Raw genomic sequence first — 18,773 nt, forward strand, 5'->3', positions numbered from 1 at the left:
AGCTGGTTGGGGACTGCCCCTGCGTGCCTGGGTTCCCGCCCACAGCCCCAGCTCAGGGAAAGCAGCCCCTGAGCCAAGACCTGCAGGAGGCGCAGAGCGCCCCCACCTGGAAGCCAAATGAACAGCTGGCGGGGAGGCGAGCCTCCTCGAGGGAAGAAGAGGCAGCCCAGCCTCGTTTGGCTCAAGGCCTACTTGGCTGGAGCCGAGTGCGCCTCCAGGACGGCAGAGCTCCAGCTCTGCTCAGAGGCCCGATAAGGCAGAGTTGCTGGCTCGAGGCTGCTCTGCCCTGGGCGAGCCTTGCCCAGACTTGCCTCGCTTGTAGGCTTCCGGCCCAGGAAGGAGCCGGCTGCGCGAGGCTGGGAAACGCCACTGGCGCCTTCCTGGCCGCAGCTCCGCTCCTGCCTTGCCTTTGAACCTAGGCCCCTGGCTTCCTTTGGGAGGGCTTAGGGGCCGGTGGCTTGCACACTGCCAAGGGCTCAAGCAGGAAGAGCTCTGTGCGAGGTAAGAGAAGGGCAGTGCAGGGCTCCTCCAGCGGTTGCTTGACCGCCCAGACTCAGTGCCACACGGAGTGCACCAGGCTCCCAGGGCCCCTGGCTGGGGTCTGCAGCCCCGCACACCCGGAGGCTGACTCCCTGGGCGCCCAGCAGCTGCCTCACACACGTAGTTTCCCTAGCGCTCTCCTTCCCAGCAGAGGCGTGTGCAGCTGGTTGGGGCCTGGCCCTGCGTGTCTGGGCTCCCGCCCACAGCCCCAGCTCAGGGCAAGCAGCCCCTGAGCCAGGACCTGCAGGACGCGCAGAGCGCCTCCACCTGGAAGCCGAGTGAACAGCTGGCGGGGAGGCGAGCCTCCTCGAGGGAAGAAGAGGCAGCCCAGCCTCGTTTGGCTCAAGGCCTACTTGGCTGGAGCCGAGTGCGCCTCCAGGAAGGCAGAGCTCCAGCTCTTCTCAGAGGCCCGATCTGGCAGAGTTGCTGGCGCGAGGCTGCTCTGCCCTGGGCGAGCCTTGCCCAGACTTTCCTCGCTGCTAGGCTTCTTGCCCGGAAGAAGCAGGCTGCGCGAGGCTGGGAGACGCCACTGGTGCCTTCCTGGCCTCAGCTCCCCTCGCTCCTTGCCTTTGCACCTAGGCCTCAGGCGTCCTTTGGGAGGGCTTACGGGCCGGTGGCTTGCACACTGCCAAGGGCTTCAGCAGGAAGAACTCTGTGCCAGGGAAAGGAAGGGCTAGTGCAGGGCTCCGCCAGAGGTTGCTTGGCCGCACAGACTCAGTGCTGCACGGAGTGCAACAGGCTCCCAGGGCCCCTGGCTGGGGTCTGCAGCATCGCCCACCCGGAGGCTGACTCCCTGGGCGCCCAGCAGCTGTCTCACACACGTAGCTTCCCTAGCGCTATCCTCCCCAGCAGAGACGTGTGCAGCGGGTTGGGGCCTGTCCCTGCGTGCCTGGGCACCGTCCCACAGCCCCAGCTCAGGACAAGCAGCCCCTGAGCCAAGAATTTTAGGAGGCCCAGATCGCCCCCACCTGGAAGCCGAGTGAAATGCTGGTGGGGAGCCGAGGCTCCTCGAGGGAAGAAGAGGCAGCCCAGCCTCGTTTGGCTCAAGCCCTACTTGGCTGGAGCCGAGTGCGCCTCCAGGACTGCAGAGCTCCAGCTCTGCTCAGAGCCCCGATCTGGCAGAGTTGCTGGGGCAAGGCTGCTCTGCCCTTGGCGAGCCTTGCCCAGAATTGCCCCGCTGCTAGGCTTCCTGCCCAGGAAGGAGCAGGCTGCGCGCGGCTGGGAGACGCCACTGGCGCCTTCCTGGCCTCAGCTCCGATCCTGGTTGCCTTTGAACCTAGGCCCCTGGCTTCCTTTGGAAGGGCTTAGGGGCCGGTGTCTTGCACACTGCCAAGGGCTCCAGGAGGAAGAGCTCTGTGCCAGGGAAAGGAAGGGCTAGTGCAGGGCTCCTTCAGCGGTTGCTTGGCCGCCCAGACTCAGCGCCAAACGGAGTGCACCAGGCTCCCAGGGCCCCTGGCTGCGGTCTGCAGCCCCGCACACCCGGAGGCTGACTCCCTGGGCGCCCAGCAGCTGCCTCACACACGTAGCTTCCCTAGCGCTCTCCTCCCCAGCAGAGATGTGTGCAGCTGGTTGGGGCCTGCCCCTGCGTGCCTGGGCTTCCGCCCACAACCCCAGATCAGGACAAGCAGCCCCTGAGCCAAGACCTTCAGGAGACGCAGAGCACCCCCACCTGGAAGCCGAGTGAACAGCTGGCGAGGGGACGAGCCCCCTCGAGGGAAGAAGAGGCAGCCCAGCCTCGTTTGGCTCAAGCCCTACTTGGCTGGAGCCGAGTGCGCCTCCAGGTCGGCAGAGCTCCAGCTCTGCTCAGAGGCCCGATCTGGCAGAGTTGCTGGCGCGAGGCTGCTCTGCCCTGAGCGAGCCTTGCCCAGACTTGCCTCGCTGCTAGGCTTCCTGCCCAGGAAGGAGCAGGCTGCGCGAGGCTGGGACACGCCACTGGCGCCTTCCTGGCCTCAGCTCCGCTCCTGCCTTGCCTTTGCACCTAGGCCCCAGGCGTCCTTACGGAGGGCTTAGGGGCCGGTGGCTTGCACACTGCCGAGGGTTTCCGCAGGGAGAGTTCTGTGAGAGGGAAGGAAAGGCAAGTCCCGGGCACCTCCAGCGGTTGCTTGGCCGTCCAGACTCAGCGCCGAACGGAGTGCACCACCCTCCAGGGCCCGTGGCTCTTGTCTGCAGCCCCGCACACCCGGAGGCTGACTCCCTGGGCGCCCAGCAGCTGCCCCACACACGCAGCTTCCCTAGCGCTCTCCTCCCCAGCAGAGACGTGTGCAGCTGATTGGGTCCTGCCCCTGAGTGCTTTGGCTCCCGTCCACAGCCCCAGCTCAGGGTAAGGAGCCCCTGAGCCATGAATTGTAGGAGGCCCAGAGCGCCCCCACCTGGAAGCCGGGTGAACAGCTGGAGGGGAGGCGAACCTCCTCGAGGGAAGAAGAGGCAGCCCAGCCTCGTTTGGCTCAAGCCCTACTTGGCTGGAGCCGAGTGCGCCTCCAGGACGGCAGAGCTCCAGCTCTGCTCAGAGGCCCGATCTGGCAGAGTTGCTGGCACGAGGCTGCTCTGCCCTGCGCGAGCCTTGCCCAGACTTGCCTCGCTGCTAGGATTCCTGCCCGGAAGAAGCAGGCTGCTCGAGGCTGGGAGACGCCACTGGCGCCTTCCTGGCCTCAGCTCCGCTCCTGCTTTGCCTTTGCACATAAGCCCCAGGAGTACTTTGGGAGGGCTTAGGGGCCGGTGGCTTGCACACTGCCAAGGGCTCAAGCAGGAAGAGCTCTGTGCGAGGGAAAGGAAGGGCTAGTGCAGGGCTCCTTCAGCGGTTGCTTGGCCGCCCAGACTCAGCGCCAAACTGAGTGCACCAGGCTCCCAGGGCCCCTGGCTGGGGTCTGCAGCCCCGCATCCCCGGAGACTCACTCCCTAGGCGCCCAGCAGCTGGCTCACACACGTAGCTTCCCTAGCGCTCTCCTCCCCAGCAGAGACGTGTGCAGCTGGTTGGGGCCTGCCCCTGCGTGCCTGGGCTCCCGCCCACAGCCCCACCTCAGGGCAAACAGCCCCTGAGGCAAGAACTGCAGGAGGCCCAGAGCGCCCCCACCTGGAAGCCGAGTGAAGAGCTGGCGGGGAAGCGAGCCTCCTCGAGGGAAGAAGAGGCAGCCCAGCCTCGTTTGGCTCAAGCCCTACTTGGCTGCAGCCGAGTGCGCCTCCAGGACGGCAGAGCTCCAGCTCTGCTGAGAGGCCCGATCTGGCAGAGTTGCTGGCGCGAGGCTTCTCTGCCCTGGGCGAGCCTTGCCCAGACTTGCCTCTCTGCTAGGCTTCCTGCCCAGGAAGGAGCAGGCTGCGCGAGGCTGGGAGTCGCCACTGGCGCCTTCCTGTCCTCAGCTCCGCTCCCCCCTCGCCTTTGCACCTAGGCCCCAGGCGTCCTTTGGGAGGGCTTAGGGGCCGGTGGCTTGCACACTGCCAAGGGCTCCAGCAGGAGGAACTCTGTGCGAGGTAAGGGAAGGGTTAGTGCAGGGCTCCTCCAGCGGTTGCTTGGCCGCCAAGACTCAGCCCCACAAGGAGTGCACCAGGCTCCCAGGCCCCTGGCTGGGGCCTGCAGCATCGCCCACCCGGAGGCTGACTCCCTGGGCGCCCAGCAGCTGCCTCACACACGTAGATTCCCTAGCGCTCTCCTCCCCAGCAGAGACGTGTGCAGCTGGTTGGGGCCTGCCCCTGCGTGCCTGGGCTCCTGCCCACAGCCCCAGCTCAGGGCAAGCAGCCCGTGAGCCAAGACTTGCACCAGTCGCTGAGCGCCCCCACCTGGAAGCCGGGTGAACAGCTGGCGGGGAGGCCAGCCCCCTCGAGGGAAGAATAGGCAGCCCAGCCTCGTTTGGCTCAAGCCCTACTTGGCTGGAGCCGAGTGCGCCTCCAGGTCGGCAGAGCTCCAGCTCTGCTCAGAGGCCCGATCTGGCAGAGTTGCTGGCGCGAGGCTGCTCTGCCCTGGGCAACCCTTGCCCAGACTTGCCTCGCTGCTTGGCTTCCTGCCCGGAAGAAGCAGGCTGCGCAAGTCTGGGAGGCGCCATTGGCCCCTTCCTGGCCTGAGCTCTGCTCCTGCCTTGCCTTTGCACCTAGGCACCAGGCGTCCTTAGGGAGGGCTTAGGGGCCGGTGGCTTGCACACTGCCAAGGGCTCCAGCAGGAAGAACTCTGTGCGAGGGAAGGGAAGGGTTAGTGCAGGGCTCATCCAGCGATTGCTTGGCCGCCCAGACTCAGCGCCGAACGGAGTGCACCAGCCTCCCAGGGCCCGTGGCTCTTGTCTGCAGCCCCGCACACCCGGAGGCTGACTTCCTGGGCGCCCAGCAGCTGCCTCACACACGTAGCTTCCCTAGCGCTCTCCTCCCCAGCAGAGACGTGTGCAGCTGTTTGGGGCCTGGCCCTGCGTGCCTGGGCTCCCGCCCACAGCCCCAGCTCAGGGTAAGGAGCCCCTGATCCAAGAATTGTAGGAGGCCCAGAGCGCCCCCACCTGGAAGCCCAGTGAACAGCTGGCAGGGAGGCGAGCCCCCTCTAGGGAAGAAGAGGCAGCCCAGCCTCGTTTGGCTCAAGCCCTACTTGGCTGGAGCCGAGTGCGCCTCCAGGACGGCAGAGCTCCAGCTCTGCACAGAGGCCCGATCTGGCAGAGTTGCTGGCGCGAGGCTGCTCTGCCCTGGGCGAGCCTTGCCCAGACTTGCCTCGCTGCTAGGCTTCCTGCCCGGAAGAAGCAGGCTGCGCGAGGCTGGGAGACGCCATTGGCCCCTACCTGGCCTCAGCTCTGCTCCTGCCTTGCCTTTGCACCTAGGCCCCAGGAGTCCCTTGGGAGGGCTTAGGGGCCGGTGGCTTGCACACTGCCAAGGGTTCCAGCAGGGAGAGTTCTGTGAGAGGGAAGGAAAGGCAAGTGCAGGACACCTCCAGCGGTTGCTTGGCCGCCCAGACTCAGCGCCGAATGGAGTGCACCAGCCTCCCAGGGCCCGTGGCTCTTGTCTGCAGCCTCGCACACACGGAGGCTGACTCCCTGGGAGCCCAGCAGCTGCCTCACACACGTAGCTTCCCTAGCGCTCTCCTCCCCAGCAGAGACGTGTGCAGCTGGTTGGGTCCGGCCCCTGAGTGCTTGGGCACCCGCCCACAGCCCCAGCTCAGAACAAGCAGCGCCTGAGCCAAGGCCTGCAGGGGGCGCAGAGCGCCCCCATCTGGTAGCCGAGTGAAGAACTGGCCCGGAGGCGAGCCTCCTCGAGGGAAGAAGAGGCAGCCCAGCCTCGTTTGGCTCAAGGCCTACTTGGCTGGAGCCGAGTGCGCCTCCAGGACGGCAGAGCTCCAGCTCTGCTCAGAGGCCCGATCTGGCAGAGTTGCTGGCGCGAGGCTGCTCTGCCCTGGGCGAGCCTTGCCCAGACTTGCCTCGCTGCTAGGCTTCCTGCCCGGAAGAAGCAGGCTGCGCGAGGCTGGGAGACGCCACTGGCGCCTTCCTGGCCTCAGCTCCGCTCCTGCCTTGCCTTTGCACCTAGGCCCCAGGCGTCCTTTGGGAAGGCGTAGGGGCCAGTGGCTTGCACACTGCCAAGGGCTCAAGCAGGCAGATCTCTGTGCGAGGGAATAGAAGGGCAGTGCAGGGCTCCTCCAGCGGTTGCTTGGCCGCCCAGACTCAGCGCCGCACGGATTGCACCAGGCTCCCAGGGCCCCTGGCTGGGGTCTGCTGCCCCGCATCCCCGGAGAGTGACTCCTTGGGCGCCCAGCAGCTGCCTCACACACGTAGCTTCCCTTGCGCTCTCCTCCCCAGCAGAGACGTGTGCAGCTGGTTGGGGCCGACTCTGCGTGCCTGGGCTCCCGCCCACAGCCCCAGCTCAGGGCAAACAGCCCCTGAGCCAAGAACTGTAGGAGTCACAGAGCGACCCCACCTGGAAGCCGAGGGAAGACCTGGCGGGGAGGCGAGCCTCCTCGAGGGAAGAAGAGGCATTCAAGCCTCGTTTAGCTCAAGGCCTACTTGGCTGGAGCCGTGTGCGCCTCCAGGACGGCAGAGCTCCAGCTCTGCTCAGAGGCCCGATCTGGCAGAGTTGCTGGCGCCAGGCTGCTCTGCCCTGGGCGAGCCTTGCCCAGACTTGCCTCTCTGCTAGGCTTCCTGGCCAGGAAGGAGCAGGCTGCGCGAGGCTGGGAGTCGCCACTGGCGCCTTCCTGTCCTCAGCTCCGCTCCCCCCTCGCCTTTGCACCTAGGACCCAGGCGTCCTTTGGGAGGGCTTAGGGGCCGGTGGCTTGCACACTGCCAAGGGCTCCAGCAGGAAGAACTCTGTGCGAGGTAAGGGAAGGGTTAGTGCAGGGCTCCTCCAGCGGTTGCTTGGCCGCCCAGACTCAGCCCCGCAAGGAGTGCACCAGGCTCCCAGGCCCCTGGCTGGGGTCTGCAGCCCCGCACACCCGGAGGCTGACTCCCTGAGCGCCCAGCACCTGCTTCACACACGTAGCTTCCCTAGCGCTCTCCTCCCCAGCAGAGACGTGTGCAGCTGGTTGGGGCCTGCCCCTGCGTGCCTGGGCTCCCGCCCCAGCCCCAGCTCAGGGCAAACAGCCCCTGAGCCAAGACCTGCAGGAGGCGCAGAGTGCCCCACCTGGAAGCCGAGTGAACAGCTGGCGGGGAGGCGAGCCTCCTCAAGGGAAGAAGAGGCAGCCCAGCCTCGTTTGGCTCAAGCCCTACTTGGCTGGAGCCGAGTGCGCCTCCAGGCCGGCAGAGCTCCAGCTCTGCTCAGAGGCCCGATCTGGCAGAGTTTCTGGGGCGAGGCTGCTCTGCCCTTGGCGAGCCTTGCCCAGACTTTCCTCGCTGCTAGGCTTCCTGCCCGGAAGAAGCAGGCTGCGAGAGGCTGGGAGACGCCATTGGCCCCTTCCTGGCCTCAGCTCTGCTCCTGCCTTGCCTTTGCACCTAGGCCCCAGGCGTCCTTAAGGAGGGCTTAGGGGCCGGTGGCTTGCACACTGCCAAGGGTTCCAGCAGGGAGAGCTCTGTGAGAGGGAAGGAAAGGCAAGTGCAGGGCCTCTCCCGCGGTTGCTTGGCCGCCCAGACTCAGCCCCGAACCCAGTGCACCAGCCTCCCAGGGCCCCTGGTTGGGGTCTGCAGCCCCGCACACCCGGAGGCTGACTTCCTGGGCGCCCAGCAGCTGCCTCACACACGTAGCTTCCCTAGCGCTCTCCTCCCCAGCAGAGACGTGTGCAGCTGGTTAGGGCCCTCCCCTGCGTGCCTGGGCTCCTGCCCACAGCCCCAGCTCAGGGCAAGCAGCCCCTGAGCCAAGACCTGCACGAGTCGCTGAGCACCCCCACTTGGAAGCCGAGTGAACAGCTGGCGGGGAGGTGAGCCCCCTCTAGGGAAGAAGAGGCACCCAGCCTCGTTTGGCTCAAGCCTTACTTGGCTGGAGCCGAGTGCGCCTCCAGGACGGCAGAGCTCCAGCTCTGCTCAGAGGCCCGATCTGGCAGAGTTGCTGGCACGAGGCTGCTCTGCCCTGGGCGAGCCTTGCCCAGACTTGCCTCGCTGCTAGGCTTCCTGCCAGGATGAAGCAGGCTGCGCGAGGCTGGGAGACGCCACTGGCTCCTTCCTGGCCTCAGCTCCGCTCCTGCCTTGCCTTTGCACCTAGGCCCCAGGAGTCCTTAGGGAGGGCTTAGCGGCCGGTGGCTTGCACACTGCCAAGGGCTCTAGCAGGAAGAGCTCTGTGCGAGGGAAGAGAAGGGCAGTGCAGGGCTCCTCCAGCGGTTGCTTGGCGGCCCAGACTCAGCGCCGAACGGAGTGCACCAGCCTCCCAGGGCCCGTGGCTCTTCTCTGCAGCCCCGCACACCCGGAAGCTGACCTCCTGGGCGCTCAGCAGCTGCCTCACACACGTAGCTTCCCTAGCGCTCTCCTCCCCAGCAGAGACGTGTGCAGCTGGTTGGGGCCTGCCCCTGCGTGGCTGGGCTCCCGCCCACAGCCCCAGTTCAGGGCAAGCAGCCCCTGAGCCAAGACTTGCACGAGTCGCTGAGCGCCCCCACCTGGAAGCCGAGTGAACAGCTGGCGGGGAGGCGAGCCTCCTCGAGGGAAGAAGAGGCAGCCCAGCTTCGTTTGGCTCAATCCCTACTTGGCTGGAGCCGAGTGCGCCTCCAGGACGGCAGAGCTCCAGCTCTGCTCAGAGGCCTGATCTGGCAGAGTTGCTGGCGTGAGGCTGCTCTGCCCTAGGCGAGCCTTGCCCAGAATTGCCTCGCAGCTAGGCTTCTTGCCCAGGAAAGAGCCGGCTGCGCGAGGCTGGGAGACGCCACTGGCGCCTTCCTGGCCTCAGCTCCGCTCTTGCCTTGCCCTTGCACCTAGGCCCCAGGCGTCCATTGGGAGGGCTTAGGGGCCAGTGTCTTGCACACTGCCAAGGGCTCAAGCCGGAAGAGCTCTGTGCGAGGGAAGAGAAGGGCTAGTGCAGGGCTCCTCCAGCGGTTGCTTGGCCGCCCAGACTCAGCGCCGCACGGAGTGCACCAGGCTCCCAGGGCCCCTGGCTGGGGTCTGCAGCCCCGCCCACATGGAGGCTGACTCCCTGGGCGCCCAGCAGCTGACTCACACACGTAGCTTCCCTAGCGCTCTCCTCCCCAGCAGAGACGTGTGCAGCTGGTTGGGGCCTGCCCCTGCGTGCCTGGGCTCCTGCCCACAGCCCCAGCTCAGGGCAAGCAGCCCCTGAGCCAAGACCTGCAGGAGGCGCAGAGCGCCCCCTCCTGGAAGCCGAGTGAACAGCTGGCGGGGAGGCGAGCCTCCTCGAGGGAAGAAGAGGCAGCCCAGCCTCGTTTGGCTCAAGCCCTACTTGGCTGGAGCCGAGTGCGCCTCCAGGACGGCAGAGCTCCAGCTCTGCTCAGAGGCCCGATCTGGCAGAGTTGCTGGCGCGAGGCTGCGCTTCCCATGGCGAGCCTTGCCCAGACTTGCCTCGCTGCTAGGCTTCCTGCCCAGTAAGGAGCCGGCTGCGCAAGGCCTGGAGACGCCACTGGCGTCTTCCTGGCCTCAGCTCCCCTCCTTCCTTGCCTTTGCACCTAGGCCCCAGGCGTCCTTTGGGAGGGCTTAGGGGCCGGTGGCTTGCACACTGCCAAGGGCTCCAGCAGGAAGAACTCTGTGCGAAGGAAAGGAAGGGCTAGTGCCGGCCTCCTCCAGCGGTTACTTGGCCGCCCAGACTCAGCGCCACACGGAGTGCACCAGGCTCCCAGGGCCCCTGGCTGGGGTCTGCAGCCCCGCACACCCGGAGGCTGACTCCCTGGGCGCCCAGCAGCTGCCTCACACACGTAGCTTCCCTAGCGCTCTGCTCCCCAGCAGAGACGTGTGCAGCTGGTTGGGGCCTGCACCTGCGTGCCTGGGCACCCGCCCACAGCCCCAGCTCAGGGCAAGCAGCCCCTGAGCCAAGACCTGCAGGAGGCGCAGAGCGCCCCCACCTGGAAGCCGAGTGAACAGCTGGCGGGGAGGCGAGCCTCCTCGAGGGAAGAAGAGGCAGCCCAGCCTCGTTTGGCTCAAGCCCTACTTGGCTGGAGCCGAGTGCGCCTCCAGGACGGCAGAGCTCCAGCTCTGCTCAGAGGCCCGATCTGGCAGAGTTGCTGGCGCGAGGCTGCTCTGCCCTGGGCGAGCCTTGCCCAGACTTGCCTCGCTGCTAGGCTTCCTGCCCAGGAAGGAGCCGGCTGCTCGAGGCTGGGAGATGCCACTGGCGCCTTCCTGGCCTCCTAGGCCCCAGGCGTCCTTTGGGAGGGCTTAGGGGCCGGTGGCTTGCACACTGCCAAGGGCTCAAGCAGGAAGAGCTCTCTGCGAGGGAATAGAAGGGCAGTGCAGGGCTCCTCCAGCGGTTGCTTGGCCGCCCAGACTCAGCCTCGCACGGAGTGCAGCAGCCTCCCAGGGCCCCTGGCTGGGGTCTGCAGCCCCGCACACACGGAGGCTGACTCCCTGGACGCCAAGCAGCTGCCTCTCACACGTATCTTCCCTAGCGCTGTCCTCCCCAGCAGAGACATGTGCAGCTGGTTGGGCCCTGCCCCTGCGTGCCTGGGCTCCCACCCACAGCCCCAGCTCAGGGTAAGGAGCCCCTGAGCCAAGAACTGTAGGAGGCCCAGAGCGCCCCCACCTGGAAGCCGAGGGAACAGCTGGCGGGGAGGCGAGCCTCCTCGAGGGAAGAAGAGGCAGCCCAGCCTCTTTTGGCCCAAGTCCTCCTTGGCTGGAGCCGAGTGCGCCTCCAGGACGGCAGTGCTCCAGCTCTGCTCAGAGGCCCGATCTGGCAGAGTTGCTGGCGCGAGGCTGCTCTGCCCTGGGCGAGCCTTGCCCAGACTTGCCTCTCTGCTAAGCTTCCTGCCCAGGAAGGAGCAGGCTGCGCGAGGCTGGGAGTCCCCACTGGCGCCCTCCTGTCCTCAGCTCCGATCCCCCCTCGCATTTGCACCTAGGCCCCAGGCGTCCTTTGGGAGGGTTTACGGGCCGGTGGCTTGCACACTGCCAAGGGCTTCAGCAGGAAGAACTCTGTGCCAGGGAAAGGAAGGGCTAGTGCAGGGCTTCGCCAGAGGTTGCTTGGCCGCACAGACTCAGTGCTGCACGGAGTGCAACAGGCTCCCAGGGCCCCTGGCTGGGGTCTGCAGCCCCGCACACCCGGAGGCTGACTCCCTGGGCGCCCAGCAGCTGCCTCACACACGTAGCTTCCCTAGCGCTCTCCTCCCCAGCAGAGACGTGTGCAGCTGGTGGGGGCCGGCCCCTGGGTGCCTGGGCTCCCGCCCACAGCCCCAGCTCAGGGCAAGCAGCCCCTGAGCGAAGACCTGCATGAGTTGCTGAGCGCCCCCACCTGGAAGCCGAGTGAAGAGCTGGCGTGGAGGCGAGCCTCCTCGAGGGAAGAAGAGGCAGCCCAGCCTCGTTTGGCTCAAGCCCTGCTTGGCTGGAGCCGAGTGCGCCTCCAGGAAGGCAGAGCTCCAGCTCGGCTCAGAGGCCCGATCTGGCAGAGTTGCTGGTGCGAGGCTGCTCTGCCCTGGGCGAGCCTTGCCCAGACTTGCCTCGCTGCTCGGGTTCCTGCCCGGAAGGAGCCTGCTGCGCGAGGCTGGGAGACGCCACTGGCGCCTTCCTGGCCTCATTTCCGATCCTGCCTTGCCTTTGCACTTAGGCCCCAGGCGTCCTTTGGGAGGTCTTAGGAGCCGGTGGCTTGCACATTGCCAAGGGTTCCAGCAGGGAGAGCTCTGTGAGAGGGAAGGAAAGGCAAGTGCAGGGCACCTCCAGCGGTTGCTTGGCCGCCCAGACTCAGTGCCGAACGGAGTGCACCAGCCTCCCAGGGCCCCTGGCTGGGGTCTGCAGCCCCGCACACCCGGAGGCTGACTCCCTGGGCACCCAGCAGCTGCCTCACACATGTAGCTTCCCTAGCGCTCTCCTCCCCAGCAAAGACCTGTGCAGCTGGGTGGGGCCTGCCCCTGCGTGCCTGGGCTCCCGTCCACAGCCCCAGCTCAGGGTAAGGAGCCCCTGAGCCATGAATTGTAGGAGGACCAGAGCGCCCCCACCTGGAAGCCGGGTGAACAGCTGGCGGGGAGGCGAGCCTCCTCGAGGGAAGAAGAGGCAGCCCAGCCTCGTTTGGCTCAAGCCCTACTTGGCTGGAGCCGAGTGCGCCTCCAGGTCGGCAGAGCTCCAGCTCTGCTCAGAGGCCCGATCTGGCAGAGTTGGTGGCGCGAGGCTGCTCTGCCCTGGGCGAGCCTTGCCCAGACTTGCCTCGCTTCTAGGCTTCCTGCCCAGGAAGGAGCCGGCTGCGCGAGGCTGGGAAACGCCACTGGCGCCTTCCTGGCCGCAGCTCCACTCCTGCCTTGCCTTTGAACCTAGGCCCCTGGCTTCGTTTGGAAGGGCTTAGGGGCCGGTGTCTTGCACACTGCCAAGGGCTCCAGGAGGAAGAGCTCTGTGCCAGGGAAAGGAAGGGCTAGTGCAGGGCACCTCCAGCGGTTGCTTTGCCGCCCAGACTCAGCGCCAAACGGAGTGCACCAGGCTCCTAGGGCCCCTGGCTGGGGTCTCCAGCCCCGCACACCCGGAGGCTGACTCCCTGGGCGCTCAGCAGCTGCCTCACACACATAGCTTCCCTAGCGCTCTCCTCCCCAGCAGAGACGTGTGCAGCTGGTTGGGGACTGCCCCTGAGTGCCTGGGCTCCCGCCCACAGCCCCAGCTCAGGGCAAGCAGCCCCTGAGCGAAGACCTGCACGAGTCGCTGAGCCTCCCCACCTGGAAGCGGAATGAACAGCTGGCGGGGAGGCGAGCCCCCTCGAGGGAAGAAGAGGCAGCCCAGCCTCGTTTGGCTCAAGCCCTACTTGGCTGGAGCCGAGTGCGCCTCCAGGACGGCAGAGCTTCATCTCTGCTCAGAGGCCCGATAAGGCAGAGTTGCTGGCGAGGCTGCTCTGCCCTGGGCGAGCCTTTCCCAGACTAGCCTCGCTGCTAGGCTTCCTGCCCGGAAGAAGCAGGCTGCGCGAGGCTGGGAGACGCCATTGGCCCCTTCCTGGCCTCAGCTCTGCTCCTGCCTTGCCTTTGCACCTAGGCCCCATGCGTCCATGGGAGGGCTTAGGGGCCGGTGGCTTGCACACTGCCAAGGGCTCCAGCAGGAAGAACTCTGTGCGAAGGAAAGGAAGGGCTAGTGCCGGGCTCCTCCAGCGGTTACTTGGCCGCCCAGACTCAGCGCCACACGGAGTACACCAGGCTCCCAGGGCCCCTGGCTGGGGTCTGCAGCCCCGCACACCCGGAGGCTGACTCCCTGGGCGCCCAGCAGCTGCCTCACACACGTAGCTTCCCTAGCGCTCTGCTCCCCAGCAGAGACGTGTGCAGCTGGTTGGGGCCTGCACCTGCGTGCCTGGGCACCCGCCCACAGCCCCAGCTCAGGGCAAGCAGCCCCTGAGCCAAGACCTGCAGGAGGCGCAGAGCGCCCCCACCTGGAAGCCGAGTGAACAGCTGGCGGGGAGGCGAGCCTCCTCGAGGGAAGAAGAGGCAGCCCAGCCTCGTTTGGCTCAAGGCCTACTTGGCTGGAGCCGAGTGCGCCTCCAGGACGGCAGAGCTCCAGCTCTCCTCAGAGGCCCGATCTGGCAGAGTTGCTGGCGCGAGGCTGCTCTGCCCTGGGCGAGCCTTGCCCAGACTTGCCTCGCTGCTAGGCTTCCTGCCCAGGAAGGAGCCGGCTGCTCGAGGCTGGGAGACGCCACTGGCACCTTCCTGGCCTCCTAGGCCCCAGGCGTCCTTTGGGAGCGCTTAGGGGCCGGTGGCTTGCACACCGCCAAGGGCTCCAGTAGGAAGAGCTCTGTGCGAAGGAAGGGAAGGGCTAGTGCAGGGCTCATCCATCGGTTGCTGGGCTGCCCAGACTCTTCGCCGCACCTAGTGCAAAAGGCTCCCAGGGTCCCTGGCTGGGGTCTGCAGCTCCGCACACCCGGAGGCTGACTCCGTGGGCACCCAGCAGCTGACTCACACACGTAGCTTCCCTAGCGCTCTCCTCCCCAGCAGAGATGTGTGCAGGTGGTTCGGGCCTGCCCCTGCGTGCTTGGCTCCTGCCCACAGCCCCAGCTCAGGGTAAGGAGCCCCTGGGCCAAGAATTGTAGGAGGCCCAGAGCGCCCCCACCTGGAAGCCGAGTGAACAGCTGGCGGGGAGGCGAGCCTCCTCGAGGGAAGAAGAGACAGCCCAGCCTCGTTTGGCTCAAGCCCTACTTGGCTGGAGCCGAGTGCGCCTCCAGGACGGCAGAGCTCAAGCTCTGCTCAGAGGCCCGATCTGGCAGAGTTGCAGGCGCGAGGCTGCTCTGGCCTGGGCGAGCCTTGCCCAGACTTGCCTCGCTGCTAGGCTTCCTGCCCAGGAAGGAGCCGGCTGCGCGAGGCTGGGAGCCGCCACTGGCGCCTTCCTGGCCTCAGCTCCGCTCCTGCCTTGCCCTTGCACCTAGTCCCCAGGCGTCCATTGGGAGGGCTTAGGGGCCGGTGGCTTGCACACTGCCAAGGGCTCCAGCAGGAAGAACTCTGTGCGAAGGAAAGGAAGGGCTAGTGCCGGGCTCCTCCAGCGGTTACTTGGCCGCCGAGACTCAGCGCCGCACGGAGTGCACCAGGCTCCCATGGCCCCTGGCTGGGATCTGCAGCCCCGCACACCCGGAGGCTGACTCCCTGGGCGCCCAGCAGCTGCCTCTCACACGTAGCTTCCCTAGCGCTCTCCTCCCCAGCAGAGACGTGTGCAGCTGGTTGGGGCCTGCCCTGCGTGCCTGGGCTCCCTCCCACAGCCTCAGCTCAGGGCAAGCAGCCCCTGAGCCAAAACCTGCAGGAGGCGCAGAGCGCCCCCACCTGGAAGCCGAGTGAACAGCTGGCGGGTAGGTGAGCCTCCTCGAGGGAAGAAGAGGCAGCCCAGCCTCGTTTGGCTCAAGCCCTACTTGGCTGGAGCCGAGTGCGCCTCCAGAACGGCAGAGCTCCAGCTCTGCTCAGAGCCCCGATCTGGCAGAGTTGCTGGCGCGAGGCTGCACTGCCCTGGGCGAGCCTTGCCCAGATTTGCCTCGCTGCAAGGCTTCCTGCCCGGAAGAAGCAGGCTGCGCGAGGCTGGGAGACGCCACTGGCGCCTTCCTGGCCTCATTTCCGCTCCTACCTTGCCTTTGCACCTAGGCCCCAGGCGTCCTTAGGGAGGGCTTAGGAGCCGGTGGCTTGCACCCTGCCAAGGGTTCCAGCAGGGAGAGCTCTGTGAGAGGGAAGGAAAGGCAAGTGCAGGGCACCTCCAGCGGTTCCTTGGCCGCCCAGACTCAGCGCCGAACGGAGTGCAGCAGCCTCCCAGGGCCCCTGGCTGGGGTCTGCAGCCCCGCACACCCGGAGGCTGACTCACTGGGCGCCCAGCAGCTGCCTCACACACGTAGCTACCCTAGCGCTCTCCTCCCCAGCAGAGACGTGTGCAGCTGGTTGGGGCCTGCCCCTGCGTGGCTGGGCTCCCGCCCACAGCCCCAGTTCAGGGCAAGCAGCCCCTGAGCCAAGACCTGCAGGAGGCGCAGAGCGCCCCCACCTGGAAGCCGAGTGAACAGCTGGCGGGGAGGCGAGCGCCCTCGAGGGAAGAAGAGGCAGCCCAGCGTCGTTTGTCTCAAGCCCTACTTGGCTGGAGCCGAGTGCGCCTCCAGGACGGCAAAGCTCCAGCTCTGCTGAGAGCACCGATCTGGCAGAGTTGCTGGCGCGAGGCTGCTCTACCCTGGTCAAGCCTTGCCCAGACTTGCCTCGCTGCTAGGCTTCCTGCCCAGGAAGGAGCCGGCTGAGCGAGGCTGGGAGACGGCACTGGCTCCTTCCTGGCCTCAGCTCCGCTCCTGCCTTTCCTTTGCTCTAGGCCCCAGGCGTCCTTGGGGAGGGCTTAGGGGCCGGTGGCTTGCACACTGCCAAGGGCTCCAGCAGGAAGAGCTCTGTGCCAGGGAAAGGAAGGGCTAGAGCAGGGCTCCTCCAGCGGTTGCTTGGCCGCCGAGACTCAACGCAGCACGGAGTGCACCAGGCTCCCAGGGCCCCTGGCTGGGGTTTGCAGCCCCGCACACCCGGAGGCTGACTCCCTGGGAGTCCAGCAGCTGCCTCACACACGTAGATTCCCTAGCGCTCTCCTCCCCAGCAGAAACGTGTGCAGCTGGTTGGGGCCTGCCCCTGCGTGCCTGGGCTCCCGCCCACAGCCCCAGCTCAGGGCAAGCAGCCCCTGAGCCAAGACCTGCAGGAGGCGCAGAGCGCCCCCACCTGGAAGCCGAGTGAACAGCTGGCGGGGAGGCGAGCCCCCTGGAAGGAAGAAGAGGCAGCCCAGCCTCGTTTGGCTCAAGCCCTACTTAGCTGGAGCCGAGTGCGCCTCCAGGACGGCAGAGCTCCAGCTCTGCTCAGAGGCCCGATCTGGCAGACTTGCTGGCGTGAGGCTGCTCTGCCCTGGGCGAGCCTTGCCCAGACTTGCCTCGCTGCTAGGCTTCCTGCCCAGGAAGGAGCCGGCTGCGCGAGGCCTGGAGACGCCACTGGCGCCTTCCTGGCCTCAGCTCCGCTCTTGCCTTGCCCTTGCACCTAGGCCCCAGGCGTCCATTGGGAGGGCTTAGGGGCCAGTGGCTTGCACACTGCCAAGGGCTCAAGCCGGAAGAGCTCTGTGCGAGGGAAGAGAAGGGCTAGTGCAGGGCTCCTCCAGCGGTTGCTTGGCCGCCCAGACTCAGCGCCACACGGAGTGCACCAGGCTCCCAGGGCCCCTGGCTGGGGTCTGCAGACCCGCCCACATGGAGGCTGACTCCCTGGGCGCCCAGCAGCTGACTCACACACGTAGCTTCCCTAGCGCTCTCCTCCCCAGCCGAGACGTGTGCAGCTGGTTGGGGCCTGCCCCTGCGTGCCTGGGCTCCCGCCCACAGCCCCAGCTCAGGGCAAGCAGCCCCTGAGCCAAGAGCTGCAGGAGGCTCAGAGCGCCGCCACCTGGTAGCTGAGTGAAGAGCTGGCGGGGAGGCGAGCCTCCTCGAGGGAAGAAGAGGCAGCCCAGCCTCGTTTGGCTCAATCCCTACTTGGCTGGAGCCGAGTGTGCCTCCAGGACGGCAGAGCTCCAGCTCTGCTCAGAGTCCCGATCTGGCAGAGTTGCTGGCGCGAGGCTGCTCTGCCCTGGGCGAGCCTTGCCCAGACTTGCCTCACTGCTAGGCTTCCTGCCCAGGAAGGAGCAGGCTGCGTGAGCCTGGGAGACGCCACTGGCGCCTTCCTGACCTCAGCTCCTCATCTGCCTTGCCTTTGAACCTAGACCCCAGGCGTCCGTGGGTAATGCTTAGGGGCCGGTGGCTTGCATACTGCCAAGAGCTCAGGCAGGGCGAGCTCTGTGAGAGGGAAGGGAAGGGCAAGTGCAGGGATCCTCCAGCGGTTGCTTGGTCGCCGAGACTCAGCGCCGCACGAAGAAACGCACCTCCCAGGGCCACTGGCTGGGGTCTCCATCCCGGCATACCTGGAGGCTGACTCCGTGGGTGCCGATCAGCTGCCTCTCACATGTCGTTCCCTTGCGCTCTCTTCCCCAGCAGAGAAGTGTGCAGCAGTTTGGGGTATGCCCCTGCGTGTCTTGACTCCCGCCCACAGCCCCAGCTCAGGGCAAGCAGCCCCTGAGCCAAGACCTGCAGGAGGCACAGAGCTTCCGCGCCTGGAAGCCGAAGGAAGAGCATTCAAGGTGGCAAGCCTCCTCGAGGTAAGAAGAGGCAGCCCAGCCACGTGCGGCTCAAGCCCTGCTTGGCTGGATCTGAGCGCGCCTCCAGTATGGCAGATCTCCAGCTCTGCTCAGAGGCCCGATCTGGCAGAGTTCCTGGTCTGAGGCTGCTCTGCCCTGGCCGAGCCTTGCCCTGACTTGCCTGGCTGCTAGGCTTCCTGCCATGGAAGGAGCAGGCTCCTTGAGCCTGGGAGATGCCACTGTCGCCTTCCTGGCCTCAGCTCTGCTCCTGCCTTGCCTTTGCACCAGGCGTCCTTGGGGATGGCTTAGGGGCCGGTGGGTTGCACACTGCCAAGGGCTCCAGCAGGGAGAGCTCTGTCAGAGGCAAGGGAAGGGCAAGTGCAGGTCTCCTCCAGCGGTTGCTTGACAGCCCAGACTCAGCGCCGCACGGTGAGCACCAGGCTCCTTGGACCCCTGGCGGGGCTCTGGAGCCCCGCACACCTCGAGTCTGACTCCGTGGGCGCCCAGTAGCTGCCTCACACACGTAGGTTCCCTAGCGCTCTCCTCTCCAGCAGAGACGTGTGCAGGTGGTTGGGTCCTGCACCTGTGTGTCTGGGCTCCTGCCCACAGCCCCAGCTCAGCGGAAGCAGCCCCTGATCCTAGACCGTAAGGAGGGGCAGGGAGCCGGCGCCTGGAAGCCGAGTGAACAGCATGCGGGAATCGAGCTTCCTAGGGGGAAGACGAAGCAGCCCAGCCGCCTTAGGCTGCAAGCCCTGCTTGGGCGGAGTCGAGTGCGCCTCCAGGATGGCAGAGCTCCAGCTCTGCTCAGAGGCCCGATCTGGCAGAGTTCCTGGTGCGAGGCTGCTCTGCCCTGGGCGAACCTTGCCCAGACTTGCCTCGCTGCTAGGCTTCCTACCCAGGAAGGAGCAGCCTTTGCGAAGTTGGGAGACGCCACTGGCGCCTTCCTGGCCTCAGCTCCACTCCTGTATTGCCTTTGCACCTAGGCCCCAGGCGTCCTTTGGGAGGCCTTAGGGGCCGGTGGGTTCCACACTGCCAAGGGCTCCCATAGTGAGAGGTCTGTTCAAGGGAAGGGATGGGTATATTTGGAGTACAATCCTGTATCAGATGTGAGGCCCACACCTTCACCCTGAACGCTCACTCTGAACCCTCACCCCGAACCCTTACCCTCACCCACGCCCTCAC

Source organism: Ovis canadensis, chromosome 25, assembly GCF_042477335.2.
Source record: "Ovis canadensis isolate MfBH-ARS-UI-01 breed Bighorn chromosome 25, ARS-UI_OviCan_v2, whole genome shotgun sequence".
Classification (NCBI taxonomy): Eukaryota; Metazoa; Chordata; class Mammalia; order Artiodactyla; family Bovidae; genus Ovis; species Ovis canadensis.